The sequence below is a fragment of the Aulonocara stuartgranti genome (assembly GCF_965226115.1).
Source record: "Aulonocara stuartgranti genome assembly, chromosome: 12".
Taxonomy (NCBI): Eukaryota; Metazoa; Chordata; class Actinopteri; order Cichliformes; family Cichlidae; genus Aulonocara; species Aulonocara stuartgranti.
The window spans coordinates 34,913,400-34,939,221 of NC_138948.1; the positions used below are offsets into that span (position 1 = coordinate 34,913,400).

Consider the following 25,822-nt stretch of genomic DNA (forward strand, 5'->3'; position numbering starts at 1 on the left):
GTACATCATGGCCAAACAACTCCAATCTGGTCCCCTCCAAAGGACACTGAAGTCTTGTGGTTTGTTCAACTTTGCAAACTTAAGCTTTGTTGCCGTGTCTTTTTAGAGACAACAGGTGTTCTCCTGGCAGGTCTTCCAAAAAAGCTATACTTGGTCAATCTTTTGTGCTTTCATGAATTTTAACACTGAAAATCTTATTGGAGGCCTGTAAAGACTGACATGTAGTTCTTTGTTTGGTTGGTTTTCTTTGCAGTTTCTTTGAGTATTGCACAGTTTGACTTTAAGATGAATTTGCTGGGACTACCACTCAGAAGATTGTGGCATTGTGAATGCTCCAGACCACAAATTCCCAAACTTCTGCTTTTATAGAGGTGCACACACTTGCTGCTGATCAATTACTCATGTACATTTGATTATCGCCACCGTAGAGTACTACTCTCATAATGTCTTAAATTGTCAGTAATTGTCCTTATAATGGTCCATGATTCTACTTATTTACTGCGACGTTTCCTCAGACGACTATATCAGAATGACTTTGACAGTACGTCCACGTTGAAAGACATCCTTGCACAGATAAACAAAGCAGTGTTCATGGAGGACTGTGCCAGTGTGTAGGTCAGCCAGCAAGTTGTTCTCATTATAGCAACTCTTTATTAGGTTAAACTGAACCAGAATTATCTTAAAATCCCAAACCATGAGTTACATAGTGCATGATTGCAGTTATTGTATACTAACACACACTTATTTTCATTCATTTTCATCAGATTGGTTCAAGCATCTGATAAAAGTTTGCACATTCGATAATTTATATTTGCACCAAAACGACACCCTTAATAAATTAAATCATCATTTAAAAACTGCATTTTGCATTTATTGGGACTATTTTTGTCTAATTTGTTTGCTGATCTGAAACATTTATGTGTGAGAAATGTGCAAAAAACGAAGAAATCAGTAAGGGGGTAAATATTTTTCTCATGGTGCCGTATCTCATGTAACTGACATTCTGAAGTGAGAATACGGTAACTTGACTTTTCCTCAGTGCAGCAGAATAACAACACAGCGAGCCTATTAATTCAGAGTCTCTCCTTTGGCACTTAAGAAGGAAAGGCTTTGGCCAATGTCCTCATATATCATTTTTTGTCATTTTTGTTGTAACAGGCAAAATGAAATTGCAGCATTAAAACAGAATTAAGGTCTCCGCAGGGCTGTAGCTATAATAGAGAATTCATATAAAGTGAAGGCAGTGCAGGCAAAAGAGGTCAAAGACTGAATAATGAATCTAATGAATGGCAAATTAAAACGAGGGTTTTTAAACACAATCCTTTGAAATTTAAGATGCTATTGGTGTTGATAATGGAAGTCCATTATCAACACTACCTAAACACAAACTACCTAAACACTATCTAAACTACCTTTTCTCTGCTGTCAAGAAGGAAATTTCTATGCAAAGCATAACAACGGACAATGTCACCAGATTCTTACCAAAGAGTACAGAATGTATTTAGCAGAGTGACTAGTAACACAACAGGACCTGAAAGCTTTGTATGCTGCCAGTTGGGCCCATTACTGAAACTCTAAACTACACTATATGTGATAATAAAGCACTAAGCTCCACACAAAGCTACTACCAAATCTTTCCCTGACTCTGTCAGTGTGTGAGGCCGTGAGTGTGCAGTACCCATCAGCGAGGCATGAAGGACAACCAGTCGTACACACCACACAGGAGATCCCCGGATTAGTCATGCTCGCCAGCTCTCTGCTGCTGCTACCCTCTAATGCATCAACGCCCCGCATCCAAATACAGTCTCAAAACATCACAGCAAGGGCAGCATCACAGTGCTTCTACAACAGCTCTGTCACAGCTTGCGCTCATAGCTAATTATTGTTGCAATAACAGCTATCAACATGTATAAAGCATGGAGTGCCTGACAGTGTGTGGAAAATGCTTCACGGGGACATGAACATGTATTTTCTTACTAATAGGCATTGCAGTTGAGTTAAGCATTGGAACATCACAATGATGCTGGTTGTTTACTCCACCTTTTTTAAAAGCAAAACTCTGTGAAGCCTTACACCTTTTAACAGTGCTAACTACTGCAAACTGGTTAGCACCGATGCCCCACAGAAAAAGGATTCTGGCTTCAAATCTCCTGGTCGGCTGTCCTTTCTGGGTGGAGTTTACAAGTTCTCTCTCTGCCTTAGGTTTCCTGCAGGAAATCTCACCTCAACCTGATGCTCGGCACAAATCTTGCATCTAATTTGTAATGTTAAATAATTTGGAACAAATTACTGTACAAATTATGGCCAAATACTTATATTGCCGGAAGGTGTGTAACGAAACTGTTGACTTATTTGTGCTCCACCATTGAGCAGCTCTGCCATTAATACAGTGTTAAGTGAAGCGTGTACTGTTGCCTGCACACAGTGACAGCAGCATGGTTAGTTAGATGAGGAATTGAATTTTAACCAGCTGGAGTCACATAAAAGGAATGCATCAAGACAGCCATAAAACTGCAATAACATGTAGTCAGTCTGCTATTGCTTTGCAATTGACTGCGGTCAAATTGGCAACTGCATGCAATTTGCCACTGCAGAATACAAGCAGCTGGCAACCACTTGAGTCGAGGCTCCTATTGCAAAGAGACGTGCCATAGGTGAGTTGCACTCATCAGTGCAGACTCAAATTGAACGCAGTACAGTAGAAATCTGCGTTTACACATTAGATGACAGTTTTTTGCAAAGGTCCGCCAATCACGCCACAGCCACTCCTCCAATCAGGAGGTTGGTGGATGCTGGTTCCCTGGTTTCTCCATGTGTCAAAGTATCCTTGGGCAAGATATTAAACCCCAATGCATCCATTGAAGTTCGAGTGTGTGTGAATGTTAATTGAAAGTGCTCAAGTATAGTTAAAAGCTGTGTGATTGGATGAATGAGACTTGTAGCAGAAAGCACTTTGAGTGCTCTAAATTGAGTAGAAGGGTGCTTTATAAGTACCAGTCCATTTACTATTCACCAATCTGTCTGAGAGTGACTGCAGGTCAGTCCGAGTTGGACCAGGAGACAGGTTGCCTCCCATTAGATGACCTGTGCAACCACCTTAAGATCAACTACTCGCAGTCAGTCTCTGATAGAAAAAAATAGTGCTATCACTGAGCAGTTACCAGTTTTTGCTAATCGCAAAGAGCTTGTGTTATTTTGACTATAGTGTGATGGAGCCATAATTCTCCATTTCAGATTTCGACATGGACTCCAGGAATCCTTCTCCTATGTTGTAGTCCTTTGAAGTATGCTTGAAGGGTACATTGGTAGTTTGTGCACTGTGAGATAAAGTTTCTGAAGAAGAATAAGACAGCTTCACTTACCATCTGAAGTGGAAATTTACTTTGCTGTGACACAAGCAAACACAAGCAGTCTCACAGAAAATGCCCAGTGGGCTTAAGGTGTTGAAAGGACATGCATGAATGCTAATATTAATATACATCACCAGCTTCTCTGTTTAATGCTAGGGAGCTGATCACTAGTGAATTTAAAACTGTTAAACAAACCTTTAAGAGATGTTATCACTGTTACCAAAAGTTCAAGGATAAAACTACAGTAACATACCACAAAAGTACCATAGAATTAAAAGTAAAGGCTCATATTGTAAATGCACTGTCATTAGGGAGACATGTTCACTTCATGTACGTTCCCTGAAAACAACTGGAGTGTGTTAGCATGCTAACAAATTACAATAAGGTGGTAAACATTTTGTTCTAGCATGCAGACATTATGGCATTTAATTCAGATAGGTAAAACCATGACTAGAGAAGAGATTTTAACACAGACGGGCTTTATTGTGACCTTTTTGCCAGCAGACTAAAGTTTTCCATAACAATATCACAGAGGAAACTAAAGACAGCAGCCCTCCTGGGGTGGCACTATAATTTGTGACCATTTAATAAAACACCCACAATTGTCACCCAAGAAGCAGCCCACTGGAGATAAGTGCATGTTCTCTCTGGACTGCTCTGGAAGATGTAATTATTAGCGAAAGTGCTATACAAACCGACTAAAATGGAGCAGTTGGTCCCAAGATATTTCCACAGTGTTATTAATGTGCTGCAGTGACAGAATGGGAATATAATAAATAGCATCAGGTTGAATATGCAGTAGATACACAGAAATTTTGGCTCCAGCTAAACCCCACCACATTCATATTTTGGGATTCTGCAAATATGAGCTCTACACACCATCCATATCTTCAGCACCACACTAATTTTGTTCAAGTCAAACATACAATCGAAGAAGCCTGAAAAACCTCTTGTTTTTTTCACCGTCAAGTTCTCTGCTGCAGCTGAAATGTTGGAAATGGCATGTTATGAGTATGGTCAGCCTCATTACTGTGGTAAATGCAGACGCGAAGGCTTTATCATTACAACCTGTAATTTCCTAAAAAGATTGCACATTCAGCTGTGGACTCGAGTTGACTGCATGGCTGAAAACCCATTTCGCGCTCTGTCTCAACCAATTCATGGTGCCAGATCCAGTCATAAAAAGCTCTTCTCACTTGCCGTACATTAACTTATTAAAGTCATCTTTCGTCAGACCATTAATGTGCCTCCAGTGCATAAAATGATTAACAGTGGCTTCAGTCTAGTTCTGGCATTGAATGAATCAAAGTGTGCAATAAACATTATTTGAACACTTCCTGAAGCGGAGGGGAGAGGATGTCAAGAAATCATTTCAGTAACAACATGGCCTAAGTGTCACTTGGGCTAGCAGTTCTCTTGAGCAATTGTTCTGATTAATCATGTAAAAAAGAAATCTAATGTGAAAGAAGCACAAATAAACGTGAGAGTGGGTTTCATAAAAAGCACGATTACCTCTAATAAATACTCCTCTATCTCAATTCGTTGGAAAACTGACCATACTGGGAATACTGGCCTATGGGCCAGCAGTTGCTCTTCCTTCAGATAAAAACAAAACACCAGATTCTCAAAGGTGTCAGTGTGAAAGAGACAAAAAGATGGGGGGGGGGAGAGAGAGAGAGAGAGAGAGAGAGAGAGAGACAGAAAGCTGTTGAGTTCAGGCTGTGGGCCTGTTGGTCCTTAGAGATGGGCTGTGTGACTGCTGGCTGATGCTGTCTTATTAAAAGTCCTCCTCTGCACATTCAACAGCACTGTCAAAAAAAGAATCTTCAAAACTTTGTTGAAACAGTTGCTGAATTGCAGGACAGAGCTGAGCCAACTTATAATGTCTGCCATAAGCATGGATTTTAAGCTCAATACTTAGCTCCGCCAGATACCACTAAAAGAGAAGGAACCCTTTGACTCTGCACTGATTGGACAGGTATTTGTGAGGCTTATTCTCTCTCCCAGCCACCTATTTTTAGTTACTATGCTGTACTAGTATACATAAAGCTAACCAAGCAGTATATAAGCAATTTAAATCATCTCCGGGGGCAACATAAACAATATACACATTAAGCCATGCATAGTCACACAGGCCTAAAGACTCATCAGACACCATCTGGTATTCACAGGTTTAGTGGGAAAATTTGGAATTCCCAACTCATCGACCAGCAGTTGCTGACTGAAATTGGTCTCAAAAAGAAAAGCCACTCAGGGTTTAGTATCTTGGCCAAGGATACTTTGGAGACGCGTAACATAGAAACGTGTTGGGTTACCAACGATTGGTCACATAGCTTAATATGTTACGCTTTGGGAGTGTGTAAAACTTTGATGAAGAGGCAGTGCTACATGAAACAGTAGCATCTACCTGCTTGTGATACAACAACATTTATATAGTTGCAGAGACTCTACAAACCGCAAATGAAAATGCTCTTCAGCACTCTTCACCACAAATTCAAAAAATTCCACATTATGCGATTACCATTACAGTATTAACATTACCGCATTATCATTACATTATTATAGTCCCACTTTTCTGCCATACACCAAAGTTTAAATCACAGAGCTCAGGTCTGGACAAGTCAATTAGTCCACACAAGCCATACACGAACAGTGACAGGGTACCGTAATTGGCCCCGTGCCAGCAGATTAATATGTGGTCCTTTACTACTAAAATGGTCTTTCTTAGTGAAGCTCCAGAGAATTAATTAAACCGATGCCATTTTGAGGAGCCAAGGACTTCAGGATAAAATGACCTTGATATGAAAATGAGTCTTACAGACAGATAACTACACTGACCTTATGTCAGTCCACTTAACCTTCTCAGCCCTGCATTTATTCTGCACGTTTTACATGGTGAACCTGTTGTACGCTGACATCCTCTGCAGGTATGGCAAGGGCTGAGGTGGACATTATTTATAACTGAAGACCAAATGCTTTAGTTTTACTGAGAAAGGTCACACTGAACTTGTTATTTACAAAGAAAAATCTCACTGCATCAGTTTTTGTCCCGCGGTCCATAAACACAAATGAGAAGTTTCGTGTCGGCTGCCAGTAACAAACAAGAATAAGAGATTAAACGGCACAAGGTGCACTTGATTATTTTAGTTGCTATGCAACTATAAAAAAGAAGTGCATGAACTGCAGGGTGCTTAATGAGCAACTGAGTGTGTGTCCCTGATTTCACCTCTTTTGAAACCAATCTGCGATAAACAGTGGGTCCACAGATGGTCACTTATTACCACCTGCATGAATAATAAAGGAAAAGGTTTTTAGCACTTAAAGAGAGGGACAAAAATGAAACATTAAATCAAAAAAATAAACACGTCGCCCGTCTGCAGGAATTCTAAAAAGATATGATACTGAGGTATCATTGAGTGGTTCTCTCCCAGCAGTCTGTTCCTGCCTCTCAGGGGAATAGTAGAAAAGGTACCAATTGAGGCAGAACCATAGCCCCAGGGGGCAGTGGAGGTGGCTTAAAATCCCCTGCCAGTGCTTTCAATACCGGATGCCGGAGCCTGGTTGACTTTACGATTTTGCGTAATTTTGTTTTTGGCTAGTCTTTATATCTTCTTCTTGTCAGGTCTTAAAGCTGGTCTCTCATCTGAAGCCAGGATAAAACTCCTAGTTGAGGTGGGCAAACACAGCTCCGGTGATGTACTGCTCCCCCAAGAACAGCCAGTGCAATAGCTCAATCCCATTAAAAAAGAAGTACAAGATCAAGACAGAAACAAAACATGACCTGGACTTGGGATATACTTTGTATTCATTCACACTACACAAATGCCCCGTTTCAGCTGCCAGAAGCAAGATTAACCACAGTATCAAAATGGAACAACAGACGGTTGCTACTCAGTGTTCGAGTAAATCAGCGACTAAACAGAGTCCTCTTTTCAGAGTTAGCAAAGAAAGTCTGACCAATGTTTTTCTCTTCACTTCTTTTTTTGGGGGGGAAGGGGATCTTAACTTCCACAAATAGGTTCAACTTCAGTTTACAGCTCCTAGGAAACCAACACCAAGGCCTTAATTATTTGTCAACTGCCAACAAGGCATTACTGTATCTATCTGAAACAAGAACATCAGTACGTTAGAATACTCAAAAAAGGCTGTCAAATGGAGTACTTGTAGCATTTTCCTAGGATGAATTCAAGAAAGCCAACTAAGATATATGTAAGAGGAGAAATTTTGTCTGTTCCTGTATAAAAGTGCAGCCCTACAGACCTGGCAGACAAAAGAAGTGTCAACAACTTGGATGACCCAAACTTTAAATTAGCTACATAAACTGCTTCTTTGATTCTGCAGATGCACTTTAACACTGTCTCATAACGTGTGCTGCACCTGTTGAAACCTCTGACAACAACATATATTACAACTGGATTGCCAATAGCATGAACTCACCTTTGGCTGTGGCGATAGACCCATACAAATATCAGAGCAGGCTGACATTTATCAGAGCAGAGTCACAACTCTTGGGCTGCTGTACCTGAAAAACAGATTAAAAACATTTCAGAATTGTTTGAGGACTAGACAAAGAGGATGAATTTACAAGAATAAATCCAAAAATATGGTTTCACCTAAATGGGGACAGATAGCATCTATATATAAACCCATAAAGAGCATGGGTATGTTTCCAAGCAAAGACTTCTTCTTAATATCTTAGTTATTGTGGTTGGTAAGCCACAGTTACTGCAGAGAATATTTCATGACTTAAATTACTGCAAGAACTAGAACAAGGAACTTCTGTACAGTCAAGAAAAGGGATATCTATCATTCTATCATCTATCATATAGAGATTGTACAGTCATGTGTAAAACAAAGTCCTCACATGACTCTATGCAGTCAAAGGCAGATGGTAAACTCTACAAAGGCAGACGTTTTGAACGTTTGTAGTCTGGATCATTTAGGCGAGTGTTAACACCAAGCCAAAGACAGATGCCAAAGACATCAGCAATGATCTGAGAGAAGCAATTATTGCTGTCCATCAATCTAGAAAGTGATATGACGCCACCTCCAAACATTTTGAAGTCCATCACTCTATAGCAAGAAATTTATTCACAGGTGCAAAACATTCTAATCTCCCAGGAGTGAAATTCCCAGCTAATTCAGCCCCAGAAAAACAAAAAACCAAATCTCAGACTCTACAAGCATTAGGTAAAAGTTGTGTATAATGGTACAATTAGAAAAAGACAGAACAAATATGGCTGGTTTGGAAGAGTTGCCAAGAGAGAACATATTCTCTTTAAAGCAAACATGGCAGCACAGCTTAATTTTGTAATGCTGCACCTAAACAAATCATCCAACTTCTGGAACACAGTCCGTTGGACAGACAAGACCAAAGCAGAGATTTGCTTGCCCAAAACTGGGTCTTACAACAGGACAATGATGCATAAATGAATAACCACAAACCTCAATGAAGTGAGTCGGTGCTGTAAAGAAGAGTGAGCTAAAGTTCATTCACAATGATTTAATCAAGGCTGATAAAGTCATACTACTTCAAGTTATTGTTTCTAAAGGTAGAACCGGAAAACTGAATCATGGATTGCACTTAGTTTTTCCTGTGAGCTTTCTTTTTCCCATGGCAGTATTGGTCACCTCAGATTGGACCTTCACAGATATCTCTATCTGCATTTCCATAGTTGCATCAGAAGAACATTGGCTGATATAATGATATGAGAACGACATGTCATGGCATTTGGTTGGGCTCCACTCAGAGATCAATGTGCAACTGTAGTTCTCTGTGCATTTTTATCAACCGAGTCATAATAAGGTTTTTGCCTTATGCATCAAAAGGGTGAAATACTGCTCACTTGCATTTTTCATTTACATGCAGTCCTGAATGTAGCCTGACACATAATCATTTTTTGTATGTACCTCCCAATGCTGCAATATTTCATTTCAAAGTGACACCCCACCCAAATCTCACATCTGTTGGCTCATATCCATAAGCTGCTGATTAAAGTCCTTCTAGTCAGTTTCCCTGGTCAGATATGCAACAGTAATAATATCAACATGTCTCCTAGTGGTGCAAAGAAAAGAGACAGAATGTCAGTGTTGATCTGCAGGTATCAGATTTAAAATATTCAATCAATAATGCCTGCCACTCTCCCTCCCACTAGTCTCAACAGGAAGGCTGCTGAAGCACCTTTGTGTTAGAAGCACACAGTGGGTATAAGAGGGAGACAGACAGCGGCATGGAGTGGTGAGGCTCATGTCTGTTTGGTCAGAGGGGTCAGACCGTGACAAGATGCTGACACAGAGGAGGATGCAGCTGGGAACCTGGCATACCTCTCCATCCTTCCCCTTCTAGTCTCCTCTCACTCTAAGCTCTTTAATTTGCTCAGCCTTCCACTTCTGTGCAGATTACTGGAATGTTACAGTAAATTAGCCAGCGTGCTTCTGCTCTTCTCATTTAGATCCTGTCTTTGAACTTCTACAAAGTCATAATAAACAATCCTACATTTTTTTTGGTGCACTGCAGAAAAACAGAGGCACATCCAACATTAAACATTTTCAGCAAATAGCACAAACCTGTCTTGTTGAGACTGTGACGACATTTACAATTCCTGGGAGGGCTGCAAAGGAGAACTGACAGGAGCGCTTGCAAGCGGCGGCCTCATTTACTGGTACTGCTCGTTCTGCAGGATCTTTTATGTGACACCATTACAGCTGGAGATTTTTTTTTCTTTATTTTGTTTTGGGTTTTTTTTTAAACAAAGGGGATGATTCACTACTTTATGAAAAGAACAAAAAAAATGTTCAACAGAGCAGGAAAATAAAGACTTAAACTTCCTTTTCAAAAGCCCCGAGGGGCAGATTAGCTAGAAACAACGGCATCACGGAAAATGGATCCAACAATCAGCAGCAGCACTGGGCTGAGTCATAATTTATTACTCGTGCACGCTGCACGGTAGCGTCTGTTAGTGTGAGTCTCAACACTGGGCATCACACTCAAAATAGATTCAAGAAACTGGAGCTGGGAGACTGATCACATTACAGCATTGTTGGGCTTCTACGACTGCACATGACATCTTTGACTGGGTGGTGTTGTTTCTTTTTATTGTTGGTGGAATAGTGTCTGGTGCTCGTGTATCATTGGCCTGGAATCATTGCCTTTGCAAAGCAACAGCTTGCTATTAAAATAAAAAAAAGGCTGTCATCTTTAACCACATGAATAAAGCAAGGTCCCTGTAGTACTCAGGTTTTAATGAGCAAAAAAATACATATGCACGGGGCCTTTGACTTGTGATAACAACAGGGAATGTAGTTCTATTTCAGTGACTTAAAGTGGTCAACAAAACTCAACCCTGCCTGCTGTTTTTTTTCCTATGTCACTCTCTCTCTTCTCTCTTTCTCACACACAGCACACACACTGTAGTCACACAAGTGCAGCTTCTATAAATAGCAGGGAAGAGTAGGCGAGCGGGGGCTGGGAGTGGCTTTTACTGGGAATATGATCGATTAAAAAGCAATTTGCTCCTCCGCTTGGCCCCTTCACTCCTACCGTAAATGACAACCCCCAACCCCTCCCCCCTCCATATGATGCTGTCTTTCCATCCCCACCCCACGCGCACAACCGCTACTCCCAAGCCTAAGCCTCGGTCACAGTCTGATGGGCACCATGAAAGCGACCAGCCAGAAACATCTGAACAGCCCCTGCTGGTCTCAGAGAAAGTTGAAACTTTGTTCTAACATACAGAATATTTGAGCAAACTTAAACACAGGCAGGAGGACACACTAAAGGACACTTGACTCCATAATCCATTTCACAAAATCCCTCTTTTGGTTCTGAGGTACTATTTTTGCATATCGATTACTCCAGTCTGCACTGATCAGGAATAACATTATGACCACATGCATAATATTATGATGGTTCCCCTTTTGCCTCCTAAACCCCACTAGACCACTGAAGGTGTGTTTTGGTATCTGGCACCACCATCTGGCAACAAATACTTTAAGTTTGAAAGCTCAGGGGTTGGACCTCCATGAATAGGACTTGTTTGTCCAGCACATGCCACAGATGGTTGATTGGATTGAGATCTGAGGAATTTGGAGGCCAAACAGGTCAAACTTTTTGTTGTGCTCTGCAAAATGGCTGTGCATGGTCTACAACAACACTAAGATACGTGGGACGAGTCAAAGTGATCCACATGGAAGGCAGGATCCGAAGTTTCTCAGCTGCCCAAAGCATCACACTCCCTTCTTTCTACAGTGCGGTCTGGTTCCAGGTATTCCCCAGGTAAGCAAGGCACCCAGCTATCCGTGTCATTTAAAAGGAAATGTGATTCATCAGAACAGGCCACCTTCTCCCTTTGCTCTGTGGTCCAATTCTGAGGCTCACGTGCCCGCTGTTTACGCTTTTGGCAGTGGACAGGGTTCAGCATGAGCACTCTGACTGGTCCGAGGTTATGCAGCCCCACACACAACAACCTGCGATGTCCTTTGTATTCTGACACCTTTTTATCAGAACCAGTTCATCTCTTGGATTGGGTCGTACAGGCCACTCCCCTCATGCGTCATGACCCTGTCGCTGGTTCACCACTGGTCCTTCCATGCTTGTGACAGCACCCACCTCTCAGCAGAGCTGCAGTGTTAGCTTGCTGCACATGTCTTCTGGTTGACAGACATAGCAAAGAGAAAACAGCTCCTACATATAAATCTTCACATTGAGATTTGTAGATTTTTTTTTTTTAATTAACCTGTTCATAATTTTTGCAAAGCACAAATCCTGCAGAATGCTTTTGGATGCTCTTTATTTTCTGGCACCAGAAGGCAATCGAGAAACACGAACGGTTCACACCAAACTAAGTTCATTACTCTGTTTCAGGGTACTCCTTCAGGTGCATTGCACTAACACCTGCTATGCTACAGTACAACACGCAGTTTATTCGACTGAATGGTGTAAAAGAAGATCTCCTTATGTCAGACTATGTCTATCCTCAGAATTAGAAACAAATATAACTTTAATAGATTCTTCTTGGGAGTGGACCCGCTCTCTCGAGAACACATTTCACTCTTAAAATTACTTCTGAAAAGGTTTCCAAACAGTTGTTAAATCATTTTAAAAAAATGTTTTTTAGATTTCTAAAATTTAAAATGTGCTGCTTGTCAGTTTTGTGTGACTGTAAACCAAACAAACTTTGACCCTCTGAAATATTATGATGTAATTTTACATTTCTAGGCTTTTTTACAATCTTCTTACATTTTACAGTTTAAATTATCTATCAGCTGGTTGTCGCGGATTAATCATTAAAAATTATGGTCTAAAGAGGCTGAACAGTATAGAGTCTGTAATACAATCCCTGGATTCCACAAATACTATGTGTATGAGATCACCTGTTGGAAATAGCGGCAGGAGTGAAGATAAAATGGAAGAAGGGCATAGAGGAGAACAGGCAGCAGAGTCTGGCTGGTTGTGAGGAGACTGTGTGGCCGGCTTTGGAGAACTGATCCATTGGTTATCTTGCTGTCAATATTAACAGAATACTTCAAAGAGAAACAATTATTTCAATAAATCTTAACAAAAAATTTTAAACTATGTGTTCTGTACACACTCACCAACCACTTCATCAGGTACATCTGTTCAAAAGCTCTAACTCAAATATGCTATCAGCCAATTAAATGATAGAAATTGATTGCATTTAGGCCTGCAGATGGCCAATAAAACCTACTGAAGTGCAAAGTAAGCATTAAAATGAGGAAGAAAGGTGATTTAAGTAACTTTGAATGCAGCATGGTTGTTGGAGCCAGTGTGCTCTGAGTATTTCAGAAACAGCTGATCTGCTGGGATTTTCCCACACAGTCATCTCTGAGGTTTACAGAGGTCTGAAAAAGCAAAAAACGTCAGTTCTCTGAGAGAAAAAGTCTTGTTGATGCCAGAGTACAGAGACGAATGACCAGACAGCTTCAAGCTGATAAGAAGAAAACAGTAACTCAAATAACCTCTACAATCAAGGTATGCACAAGAACATCTGGAGATGGACTGCAGCAGTATTCATGTCGGTTAAAAAAAAGCTAAGGGTAAAATTAACAATGACTGACACTGGGCAGTGCTGATTTTCTAACACTGGAATATTTATAATAATAATGGCATTTATATAGTGCTTTACTAGATTATAATAATAATGGCATTTATATAGTGCTTTTCGGGGCCCTCAAAGCACTTTACAATTCTACTATTCATTCACTCTCACATTCACACACTGGTGGAGGCTACAGTTGTAGCCACAGCTGCCCTGGGGCAGGCTGACAGAAGCGAGGCTGCCATATCGCGCCATGGTGGCAGGTGAAGTGTCTTGCCAAAGGACACAACGACCGAGACTGTCCGAGCCGGGGCTCGAACCGGCAACAAGACGAACTGCCAACTCTTTGAGTCACGATCGCCCCGATTGAGTTATTTTCCAGTGTTAGAAAATCAGCACTGCCCAGTGTTAGTCATTGTTAATCTTCAAAACTGACTAGGTTACTTTTAAAAATATAACACTGTCAAAAGTGTTCATTTAACACTCAACAGTATTATATTTAACACTCAGAGGAGTGGACCCATATACACACTCTCTAGTGTTAATTTAACACTGGAGATTTTGCTGTGTACCAAGGGTTCAGGCTGCTGGTAGTGGTGTAATGTTTTGAATCCCACAGCCTACCTGAGTATTGCTGCTGGCCATGTCCTTCTTTTTATGACCACAGTATTTCCATGTTCTCATATCTGCTTCCAGCAGGATAATGCACCGTGCAACAAAGCGCTAATCATCTCAAACTGCTATCGTGAACATGATGATGAGTTATCTGTAATGAAATAGGCTTCACGGTCACTTGATCTCAGTCTAATAGTGCACCTTTGGGATTTCTGGAACAGGAGGTCATGGATGTGCAGCTGAGAAAACTGCTGTAACTTTGTGATGCTATTGTTGTTATGGATCGAGGTCTCTGAGTAATGTTTCCAGCACCTTGCTGAATCTATTTAATGAAGGTTTAAGGCACCTTTGAAGGCGAAACTAGGACCAACCTGGTATTAGACAGGTGGACCTAATAAAGTGACCAGTGAGTTTATGTATTAGCCCAAGCAACAGCACAGGTGGAGATTATACGGCTAAAAACACACAGTGAATAACACTAACAAGAATTTTCTTGAAATTTGGCTTCATCAGATAAAGAGTGGTCAATTCTGAACTGAAAATATCAACCATAAACAAGCCAACAACCTCCTAAACAGACCATGAATGTGGTACACAGGGAGACAAGAGTCGTCACATCTTTGATTTCTCAATACAGGCTTCAAAGCTGCAGCTCATCCACTTTTCTGGCCTTTCAGAAAAACTTTAGTTAGCCAAGGCTGACAGATGACGTAATCTAACGTGGAAGTCATTAGGAGAGAGGTCTGGCTTCTTTATCAATGGCAGTACCCCTCACACACACACTGGGAGGGGTGGGGAGTTAACAGGAGTGATTCTGTCCAGACTGCTCATGCTCCCACATGCAGTGTTAGGAAGCCTAATGAATAAATCCATGCCAAAGTCGTAAACATTGCTCATTTTTTATGTTAAGGTATCATTTATCATTTTTAGCATGTGCTACTCTTCACTAACCTCCTTCAGTTCTGTGCAAGTAAAACAGTAGTTTGACAGGTTGGGAAATATTTGTTTCCCCCCGGTGTTTAGTCTTTAAGCTGAGCTAAGCTAATGCTTTCTAGCCCCACAGGTCGTAAACAGATGGATGAATGATAATCTCATTCAAGTGTACGATTTAAACTCTTCACTGTTTCTATAGACTAACAAATGAGGAAGCCTCAATGCATCACTTATGTAACGGGTGCTGGACTATAATGCCCCAAACAGTAGCCTTTAACGATGTCTTCTGTTACTGAATCAGTGACCTTGCATGGTTTACCGTAGGTCACATGACTTCAATGCTAATGGGATGAAGACATATAGATGGGGGGCTGCAGTGGTCTTAATAGATTTCAACAGGGGGAAACAACTAGAATGTAAAGGATCTTTGCAGTTGGGGGGAAGGGAGTAAATCCATCAGACCCACTTGTATTTTAACCCATTCTCACTCTCTGACTGTTATTCATATGCATGCTAATAATAAGGAACAGTTTCTAAAGCCCAGGTAGAATAGATTTTTCTCCAAAATTACTCAGCTGAGGCACAATGAAAAACTCGTAAAACTGCCTCAAAGGCTGAATTCAATGGTTTTGAAGTGAAAAAGTTTCAGTCGTGACTCCCATCACTGTGGAAAAATGACTCTCTGTAGACTACAGATTCTTAAATTACGGAACAAATTCAATACAGGTACTTTTGACTTTATGACCTCTTGTCTCCCGCTCCATCTTCACACATAAAATGTTCTTTTATCTTCGCTACATGGATTAATAAAAAGCAATTTGCTTCTGTTGCAGAAAATCCTTAAAATACTCATTTCAATTTTCTGTTCTTAAAATTAACTTCTTACGTAACGGCCTGATTTTGATCCCACTGTCAATGTAAAAATAATGCCTCTTCTTTTTTTTTTCCAATCGGTCTAACAGCAACTGGCCCCATAAGTGTCGAACCTCGCATCCAAACAGTTTGTAAAACGAATACTGCCAGAGACAACTGTGCACTTGATATGATTTTAAAACCAAGATTCCCTTGTTAGGGCTTATGGATTGGCCATTCTCAACTCTCCCTTACACCAACACACACACGCACAGCTTTCTCTGGCACGAGTAATGTGTCAAACAATAGTTGCCAAGTCTGCTGCCTGCAACAAAAGATGGAAAGAATTAGAGAAATGGAAATGGTGATGCAACACTGTTATGAAAACCGGAGCACAGTGTGCTATGAAAGAGTAAAAATCCATTCACACAGACTTAATATGCCATTGAATCTCATCACTGCCCCGGCCCCCCTATCTGCAGCACTCACAAATGTTAAACATTATGCACTGTATTATCCCAAGGTTTTTACACACACACACACACACACACACACACACACTTTTTCCCTTTGCTGACTGCCTTCATACATTTACGATTTGGTATTTAAATGCAAGGTCATCCCTACTAATTGGAATTTGTCCTAAAAGCTGCAGCCAAACATAAATAATATCAACAAAAGATTATAACCCAGAACAAAAGTCATCATTACTTCTTGATCTCGCTTGAAAAATCTATACTCTGCTCACAATAGCAGACATATTGCACCAAAAAACCCCAATAAAAAAGTGCAAGCTGATATCGTGTCCCAAACACTTTGCAAATTCAGTGCATTTTGTTCCATTTATATCCTCCTCTCTACACCACACCTTTTCTTTAACATCCAACAAAGTTACACTTTACTGACTTCTCCCAAAGGAAAGTGCAAGTGCAGAACTTTCTGACATCAAGCCTTCAGCCATATAGCTGACTCTGGAAACCATCCAGCAGCTGTAAATACCTGTGCAGAAACAGCAGCAAGCACTGCAACGCTACAGAGATTGGTATTCAGAACGGCGTCTTCCAAAGATGAAGCCGCATAAAGGGTCCAAACTAGAACAAAAATGTAAACAAACCACGCTGGGCCAACTCATGTTAGATTAGCTCTGTGGTGCAGCAGTTAAGTAAACTGGCAAAAGCTGCTCTGCAAATCGAATGATAGAGTATATAACACACACATATAGATATTATATATATCTTTTGTTATTTTTAAGTAGACTTTGTAGCAGAGGACAAGGCGAAGGCTGTCAGGATGTAAACAAAGAGAAAAGAGCGAAGCAGCAGAAAGAAGGCAGAGTGACAGAAATCGGGCCCAGCAGCTCAAAGTTAGCTGTGAAATTTTATCCTTTCAGGACCGACTTCCTTTGTAGCAAAGCAGCCCAAACCGGACTGTAACATATGACAGAAGATGCATTGCAAGGGTTGTCAAACTCTTGATGAACGCATAGGACGTTTCTCAAGTAATGAGCCTCAGAATGGCCAGAACACACCAGTGCACACATGCAAACAGACCAAGACCCTGTTATTTTGTTCAGTCTAACATCACTCCTCCACAGCAACACTGTTTGCAAGCAGAGGAATATATCTTGTTGGTGTTATATCACACACATTAACTCTGACCAGTTTTAAATGGTTTTGCAGGCTACCACATGAGCGAAGCTGAGAGATTCAAACATGAATCGTGGAAGATAAAGATAGACACTACCAACAGTGAGGGGGAGAGCAGAGAACAACGGTATGAAATGAAGATACAGAGAGGATGAAGGAAGTGTTGATGGGGATTTAGGGAGCAGCAGTGGACTTCTGCATCTTGTGGTAGTCCCTCACGAGGGAGTTTTGTGGCAGGCTGGCTGACTGCGCTGCTGTCAAACAGCATCAATGCTCTCCTTCTCTCTGGAAACAAGAGTTGTGGTTGTTTATCCATCCAAATGCAGCAAGACTGCACACTTGCTATCCACCCAAATAAAACTCACATTTGACAAAATCTGTTGTACAGTTAAATATTCAAAACTACTGTATCCCTGACATCAGGAGAGCCAGCTGACTGCACAGATAATGTATTTAAGGCTAAGCCACATCAGCTCTAAAAGTGTAAAGTTAAACCCACAGCCTCAAATCTGCACTACTGACTTACGGGAGAAGAGAGAAATAGAAAGTGCAACACAGAGGACGCTATCATAGGTTTTTAGCTGTGGTCCATCATACAATTTGATTTAATCCTTCTGTGTCCAAGGATAACTGCTTATCTTAATCCTACGAACAAAATGTCAGAGGGAAAATGGCCCAGTGGAGAAAACAGAAAGACAGACTAGAAACACCATGGCTGCCGTATAATTTGGATGCAAAGTGCACTTTCTTGGTGTAAACTATGTGCATTACTATTGCTGAAAATGAAAATTACAAGATTGTGAAGGCAACTGTCATGCTTGCTAATATTTCCATCTTGACTAAACATCTAATACTGAATTCTTCTACAATGAAAATGTCTTCACCATGCATTACAATAACCCTGCAATTCACATGCCTGATCTACTGCTGTTATTTTAAGGTCTGGCTAACTTCTCTATCTTATCCATTTCAGGGTCATGTGGGAGGGCCGGAACCTATCCCAGCTGTCATGGGGCAAGAGGCAGGGTACACCACAGACAGGTGATCAGACTGTCTCAGAGCCAATAAGGACAGACAACCATTCACACTCACATTTACACCTACGGCCAATTTAGAATCAGCAATTAACCTAACTTCACTAACTGTGACTGTGAGAGAGAACCCAAGCTGAAATCCAAATTCCATGCACCACATAAAGCCAGGACCTTAAGTAGCTAATTTCTATTTAAGGAAAACTGGTCCATGGTTCCTTTCTTTACACTGTCTTGCAACCTAGATGGCAACCATGTAGCATGGAAAACATACAACATTCTTCAGCTTTCTGACCACTGTCAATACACAGTGCAGTATGCATTTTTTCATTTAAAAAAGCAAGTCTAAAGCTGAGTTCAAACAGAGGCTCCCCTGTCACACATCACTTTGAACCACTTTGTTGGTCACTATTGGACATTTCAAGCTTCGGTTGAGAAGTCATTCCTCTAATGTATTTACCAGCATCCTGTGCCTCCTCATTGGGAGTCATCTCAATTGTTTATCACATTGTTGAGAAAAAGTTTAAGTCAGAACCCTCCCACTTCACAACACCATCATTTTTTCCACCCAAATATCATTGACTATCTGTGGTCTCGGGTAACCATATCACCTTGAATAGCTTCCTGTGTGGCCTAAGTGCAGAACTGCATGACCCCAGCCATGGCAGTTATGCTACCACACTTTCAAAATTACAGTATTTTTCAAACAGGCTGTGTTACACCAGGATTTCACCCATCAGTGCTGAGGTCTTCTGCTCATCAGTGAACACCAACTTCAAACTAGAGCATAACTTGAAATGCAATCTATCTGCATATCTGCATGCAATCTATTAAGCATACATGGATGAACGGGTCCAAATATTCACAGTTACTGCTAAGATACCTCATTGGCTAAATGCAGGCCAACAATATTGCAGATGCAAATTGCATCAGAGTGATGACGTTTGTATTAAAGGCTAACAAAGGCAAACAAAAATGTGTTTGTCTCTAATAGGCAAACTCTTTCTAACTGATTTTAAACACATTTTTGGATTTTCTGCATTTCTGCTGCTTCTCTCTTACAAGGCGTTTATATCAGTCATTCACTGGGAAACATAATATGGGCGTCCAGTCTGCTAATGTGTCCTTCGGCAAGTCATTAGATTTCCACAATGTCAACTGCAGGTGACTCTGACATCTGACCTTTAACAGAAGCTGCCATAGCGAGTGAAAGTGCTTTTCATTAACTGGAATCTTATGTGATTAACAACTTGCCAGGAAGTTGACTGCTTCCGATTAGACTGGGTACAATTTGGAGTAATTTGTCTTGCTGTTTGCCATTGTTGTCCCCTCCCCACCTCTTACATTCACCATTTACAGGAAGTAAGCATTCATGCTTTGATTAACAGCTCCTCTCACATGTGGATGCACAATGTGGTGCCTGAATTCAACACACAATAGACGAAAATCACGCTTTCTTTTTTCTCTTTTTTCTTTCACCCTGCTGGTAGCCACATGGTTCTGCTGCTATTCACTGCCTGATTAGAGAAAAATGATTTATTTTACCTTGACTACCAAACATGTTACAGCGCCATATGGCAAACGCATTACATAATTGCTTGCTGATCGATTTCGCCAGCAGCTCAGGTGTTTGACTTTTCTGCTTTAACATATGGCAAAATAAGGGTGCTGTGGTTAACATGAACTGAAATTCTGCAGCTCTCCAGCTCACATACTTCTCATTTGCACATATACGCACAGCTCAGCTTATTTCAGAGCTTTGTATCTCTTAGTAGGTGCGTGTGCACCGCTGTGGCTAATTCATCTCATTGCCTACAATCTTTTAAACAACAGGGAAGCAGAACAAGTGACTGTCAACTGCAAAGTATCGTACAGTAAACCAGACGTAGCCCCTGGAAAAGCTGCTCTGTTGTCTCCAGCAAGAAGGGGATAAAACATAAAACATAATGCGAGCCACTTAATTTACGATGGTGAATTAATGGGTGCTGACAAGCTCAATAATTTTTCAGACGCAACAGATAACAGTTATAATCATCAGCCACGGAATCAAGTAGTCAGTGAAGAGACAGGGTGTGTGTGTGTGTGTGTGTGTGTGTGTGTGTGTGTGTTCAATATTGCATTCTGGCCAAAGCAGGTCCCCATTAATGGCGGACCTTGCGAGTTAATGTGATATTGTTTAGTTTATTACCGTCCAATGTCTGCCAGGACCCAGACTACAGAGAGCTGGGTCAGAGCCAGCACTTGCTCCTTCTCCTCTCTGCGCCTTAACAAAAACACGTACAGCACAAGAATCTTTTCCTGAACCGACTGCACTGTCAGAGTACAAGCTGTAGCCATGCTCAGCCTGTACTGAATACCTCTGCACTGACCATTCATTGCACCGTGATTCATTAGCCCCAGTCGTTTAAGCCACTGATAATCACTTTTTACATTGTTGATGGATTAACAATAAAAAAAAAAGATTTTAAACGAGAATGTTTTTAACAAAGTGAGATCCAGAGCATGCATCCTGTGGTAGGTGCATGATTTCATTAGGGATTTGAATGGTGCTTCACTCCAATAAGCTGAAACCATAAACAACACAGAATTTCTCTGGGCATTGACAGCAGGGCGGTCACACAGGAAAACACGCTACCTCGTCTGATAACTTGTGTTATACAAACAGCATGTTTCAGTGTCTCTTACTCTTTCTCTATTAGTGAGATAGTCGATGTTGTGGGAGAGCACAGCTGCCCTCTATGGGTGTGAAAACATACTTCCAACCTCCTGGCAGAGAGGCAGCCCTGATTTCTTCTTCTGCTGCTGCTGCTGGATCATGGCTGGAAGAAACGGAGAGGTGCTATTGTCAGAGCTGAGGTGTTTAACACTAATTAGACGGCTTATCTTGCTAAATTTGCGTCAAACATCGCTCCAACAGCATGGAGACATTTTTGTTAAAGGAGGATTTCTAGGCACAGTACAACCTATTTGGCTCACTTGGAATGTGAAGCATCTCTCATCTGTTCACATCATTTTTTTTATGCTTGTAGAATATACCTCCCACCCCACCTCAGCCTGCACTCCTCCTGTATCTCTGGCTTTCGAATTCCATACTTTTGCATGCCAAGTTCAATACAGCACAAGGAAAGGCTGTGTTTTTCTTTGCTCTCTCCTCTGTGCCCCATGCTATCTGAGGACACAAACCATAAACAACAAGGTGGAAACACACAGGACTGTTCTGGCAACAGATTTTATAGAGCGGGCCCAAACAAATGAGGTCTGCATGTACGCTGACTGAGCTTCAAAGAGCGTGTGGAGGCCGCAGTTCATATTTCCAAGCCGGCTGGCCTCTCTCTGCTGCACCACAGAGACCTCTGGAGATGTAGGAAGCATGCTGCTCTGAAGGAAAACTGTGCATGAATCCTTCCAGCCACTCAGAGGCCTTCTCCCTGATCACATTCAACATGTTGTGATCTGTGATCCAGCAAAGACATGAGAGGATGAAAGGAAGACGTAAGATCTCCGACTCTGAAAACATTCATTATCATGTCAAAGCCGGTCAAGTTGTGGTTTTAAGAGAAAATATGCGGTTCTTTTTGCCAGGAAAAACACTTCCAATGGCAGTCGATTCTGGAGGTCTTAGTGAAAACGAAAGAATAAGACTGTAGCTCGTTTTTCAGTTTTGAATGTTCCTGTTTCCAGTGCTACTCTTCCACTGAAAGTTGCTGGTTTGGGAGCAATTTCAATAGTCAGGAGCTCACTCTTGCATTACAACAGAGGTTCCCAAAGTGGGGGGGCAGAGCTATAGCAGGGGGGGCGCGGTATGAAAAGAAGAAAAAAAAAAGAACGCTTGGACACTGCAAGCATAATGGACAGGTTTTTGACGGGGCGCCCACACAAACGCAAAGCAGGAGATGAAGCATCGCTGAATATGTTTCCAAACCAGCTTTCTTCCAGGCCAAAGACTAGAAAATATGGTGAAGCAAATCCTCCCTTTGGCTTCACCTGCACAAGTGCCGAGGTAGGTCTCCCCTGCAAAATTGGTTTTCCCTGCGTCTGGAGCAGCGCTGGGCTCTCCAGATCACGGACAAACAGTATCCCACATTCTTGATTTTTAGTTCACAAACACTTCTTGTAATGACTAACTACTCCTGACATTTTGGAGATGTTAGCTCTTTATACAGTAAAGTTACAGCGGGATACAAATAACATCAGGCTGATCCTGCCACGATTTGTTCCCTGGGTTTAAATCACGGACAAACAGTATCCCACAGCTGTTTATGTTTTTCAACCCATTTTCCACAGAGAGGCATTTTTTGAAAAATGTATTGATAGCAATGTTGAATTTTATTACACAGGTAAAAAACAACTACATGTAAAATAATTACACCGTGACGCCTCTGCCTTTGTAAATGGAGCGACAGTAACTGCATGTGTATATGTGCGCGTGTATAACCTGAAGATAGTCAGATTAACAGTAACAGTATTTTGTCTCTATCTGACATTCTGCAATTCATCTCACATAAGATTTTTCCTGTAAAACAAAGGGGGGCCTAGCAAAAAAAGTTTGGGAACCACTGCATTACAAGATCATGTTTACAGGATGTTTCAAAAGGATTCATCAGTCTGTGTAATACAAATAAGCTATATTTAAAAGATATTTCCTTTTATTCTATTATCGTGTTCCTTGCACAGCACTGCCTTGTAGAAAACGTCTTTATCATCTTTATAGGGGAAGACATGGGGGCTAAATAATACATTTGTAATGGAAAAACACTGATGTCCCTAATAGGAGGTGACAATGGTCTGTACCAGAAGGATCATATATTGCCATATACGCTGTAATATAGTGTTTTCTAAATATAGTTTAACAAAACTAGGATATTGATTTAAAAGAAGGAATAAAAAAGACTGGACTTAGGCAGTGTTCATCTGATACTACTGAAATACAGTTTGGCATTGTGGCACCAGACGTTGCCTGTGGAGCAGAGGAGAGATGAAGCAAATTCCCTATGCCCGTGTCAAAAACGCTGCATAAACTCTCCCCATTAGAACTGCAGAAGTCAGGTAACGGAACGAGGGCCTGACCTGGCTGCCACTCCTACTGCCCTGTCATCCATGGCAAACGCACCAGAGGCCAGAGAAAAGCCGAGCAGCTCTGAAGCAAGAGGAGGAATGAGAACAGAGAGCACTGTAGTGTGGTGAGGGGCTAAGCAGTAGCTTAGACTGTTACACCAGTTAGTGCAACAACTGCTCCATTATGCTGGATTGCAGACCTTTGGCTGCCAGACAGCATTAAAACACACTGCAGCAACATTTACAGCAACAATGAGAGTACAAGCACACTATATCAGTAATAATGAATCACTCACTTATGCACTCATTCAAACACAGCCTCCTGTGCTCCGTCGCTTGCCCACACTCAACTAAGTCCCTTGCTTGCTCGCTCAATTGCTCATTCACTGGCTCGCTCAGTCATGCACTTGCTCAGCAATTCCCTCACTAATCTACAGACATCTGCATACACACACACACACACACACACACACACACACACACACACACACACACACACACACACACACACACACACACACACACACACACACACAAATATCTACAATCTGTATTTTACAAAAGACACAAAAGCAATAAGAAAGCATGCAGAAAAACCATGAAAGCGTGTGTAAATGCAAAGTATTAACTAGAACCACTATGGAAGCAAAGCTGTGTAGCTGCCTTGTTAATGGTACTTAACATATCTGTGTTTTGTTAGATTTGAAATGCATTCTGTACAATATGTGGGAGTGAATTTTCTGTATTTAAGCAAAAAAAGGTTAAATTATTTGCACTTTTATTAGTCCATGGACAATTATTAGTCCATGATCAACACTATAAAGGCCATCCAGCAAAACTGTGAGGCTCACTGGGATGTTTTTTGGGGGGTTATAACATACCTCTATGGCATAGAGGAATAAGATACATCAAGCTTTGGCTGCACGGCGTATTAATAGGATCAGTTCATTGTTGGTTTAAACCTTTTCACAGGATTTATTAACAATAAGATTTATTCTTTACAGCAAAGTTTGCAACAACAGAAGAGAAAATACAGCATTAGAAATAAGGGAGGAGATGATCAAGATGAAAGAGAAATACTTGACCAACTAAAGCAGTGAAGAGTCTATTGATAGCCTTCACTGATAAAATGTCGTGCATTTTATGTGTTATTTTCAACAATCAGTCAATATAGCTTTTATTTTTCTCCAATAACAGACATGTGGAGACAGAACTGTAATTAATTTTACAGAAGCTATTTTCGTGACGTGAGTAGACACGATCTGCATGGGGGCTTATGATACCACCACTTTTTAAAAGGGAATTATTTTTAAAGTTCAGATTAAAAACAGTTCCACAGTGATGTTTTCATGGCTACAGTAAAATCTCAGAAAATTTCAGTTTTTCTCTGGATCTTGTTTGCTTTTTCACTTATTTTCAGTCCAGTCCTTGTACCTGGCCATTTTCAGAGCAATGTCTTTTTTTCTTTGTTAATCTACTTGAATGACCTATTAATCATTTAAAGCATGATCATTCAGTATTGTATCTACAGACTTGGCAAAAAAACTACTTTTGATTGTATCCTTAGGCATAAAAAAGTATTTTCCTTACACCCAATACCTTGTACCAATAAGGTGATTTACAAAGTGTGATTAATGGAATATGTGGCATATTTCAGCATGATGTGCAGCGTGTCCTTAAAAAAAACCCAGGAAATTGGACAAATGGAGGAGTTAAAAAACTATTTACAGCAGACCAACAGGAACTGAAAGTCATGCTCTTAAGAACTAGAACAAAAAAGACAAACACAAGACCTGAGAGACGCATCTGGCCCTTCAGTTGACCCATCTACTGTTCACTGAAACCTCATCAGAAATGGTCTCTGTGGAAGGATGCCTGTCAAGAAGCCATTCTCAAAGAAGGGAAACTTATACAAGAACTGGACTGAAATCTAGCGGCAACAGCTCGTACAGAGTGATGAATCCAGCTTTTACATTTCTGGTTCAAATCATCAAAAGTATATACCGAGGAGGTGAAGCAGTGTGGGATCATCTTGACAGAGAACAGAACAACTGAAAGAAGAGCTTTCAAAGTCCTTCAAGAAGCCTGGAGAACTATTCTTAAAGCCTGCTTAAAAAAATGACAAGAAAGCTTACTGAAGATAGTTCAGGCTGTGTTAAAGAACAAATATTGTCTTTCAAGCTCATTAGAATTGCACAAACTCTGTTTTTGCCTTATATGCTCTATTTACATTTTTGTTTGCACATGTTTTCCTAGCAAAACACAAAGAAATGAGGGTTGGC

At 40.9% G+C, this 25,822-nt stretch overlaps 1 protein-coding gene across 3 annotated transcripts in view; it reads right to left on the reverse strand.

Moving 5' to 3' along the window:
• Positions 1–25,822, reverse strand: part of arvcfb (ARVCF delta catenin family member b) — a 255,424-nt gene that overhangs the window by 192,172 nt on the left and 37,430 nt on the right. The window contains exons 2-3 of one of the 3 annotated variants that reach the window (XM_082555958.1): positions 21,242–21,304; positions 7,788–7,872 (exon numbers count right to left, since the gene is read on the reverse strand). The gene's annotated coding sequence lies outside the window, so the exon portion shown is untranslated. Of the gene's footprint in view, positions 1–7,787; positions 7,873–21,170; positions 21,305–25,822 lie in introns of all 3 variants that reach the window. The other 2 variants (XM_082555956.1, XM_082555957.1) reach the window with 2 other exon arrangements.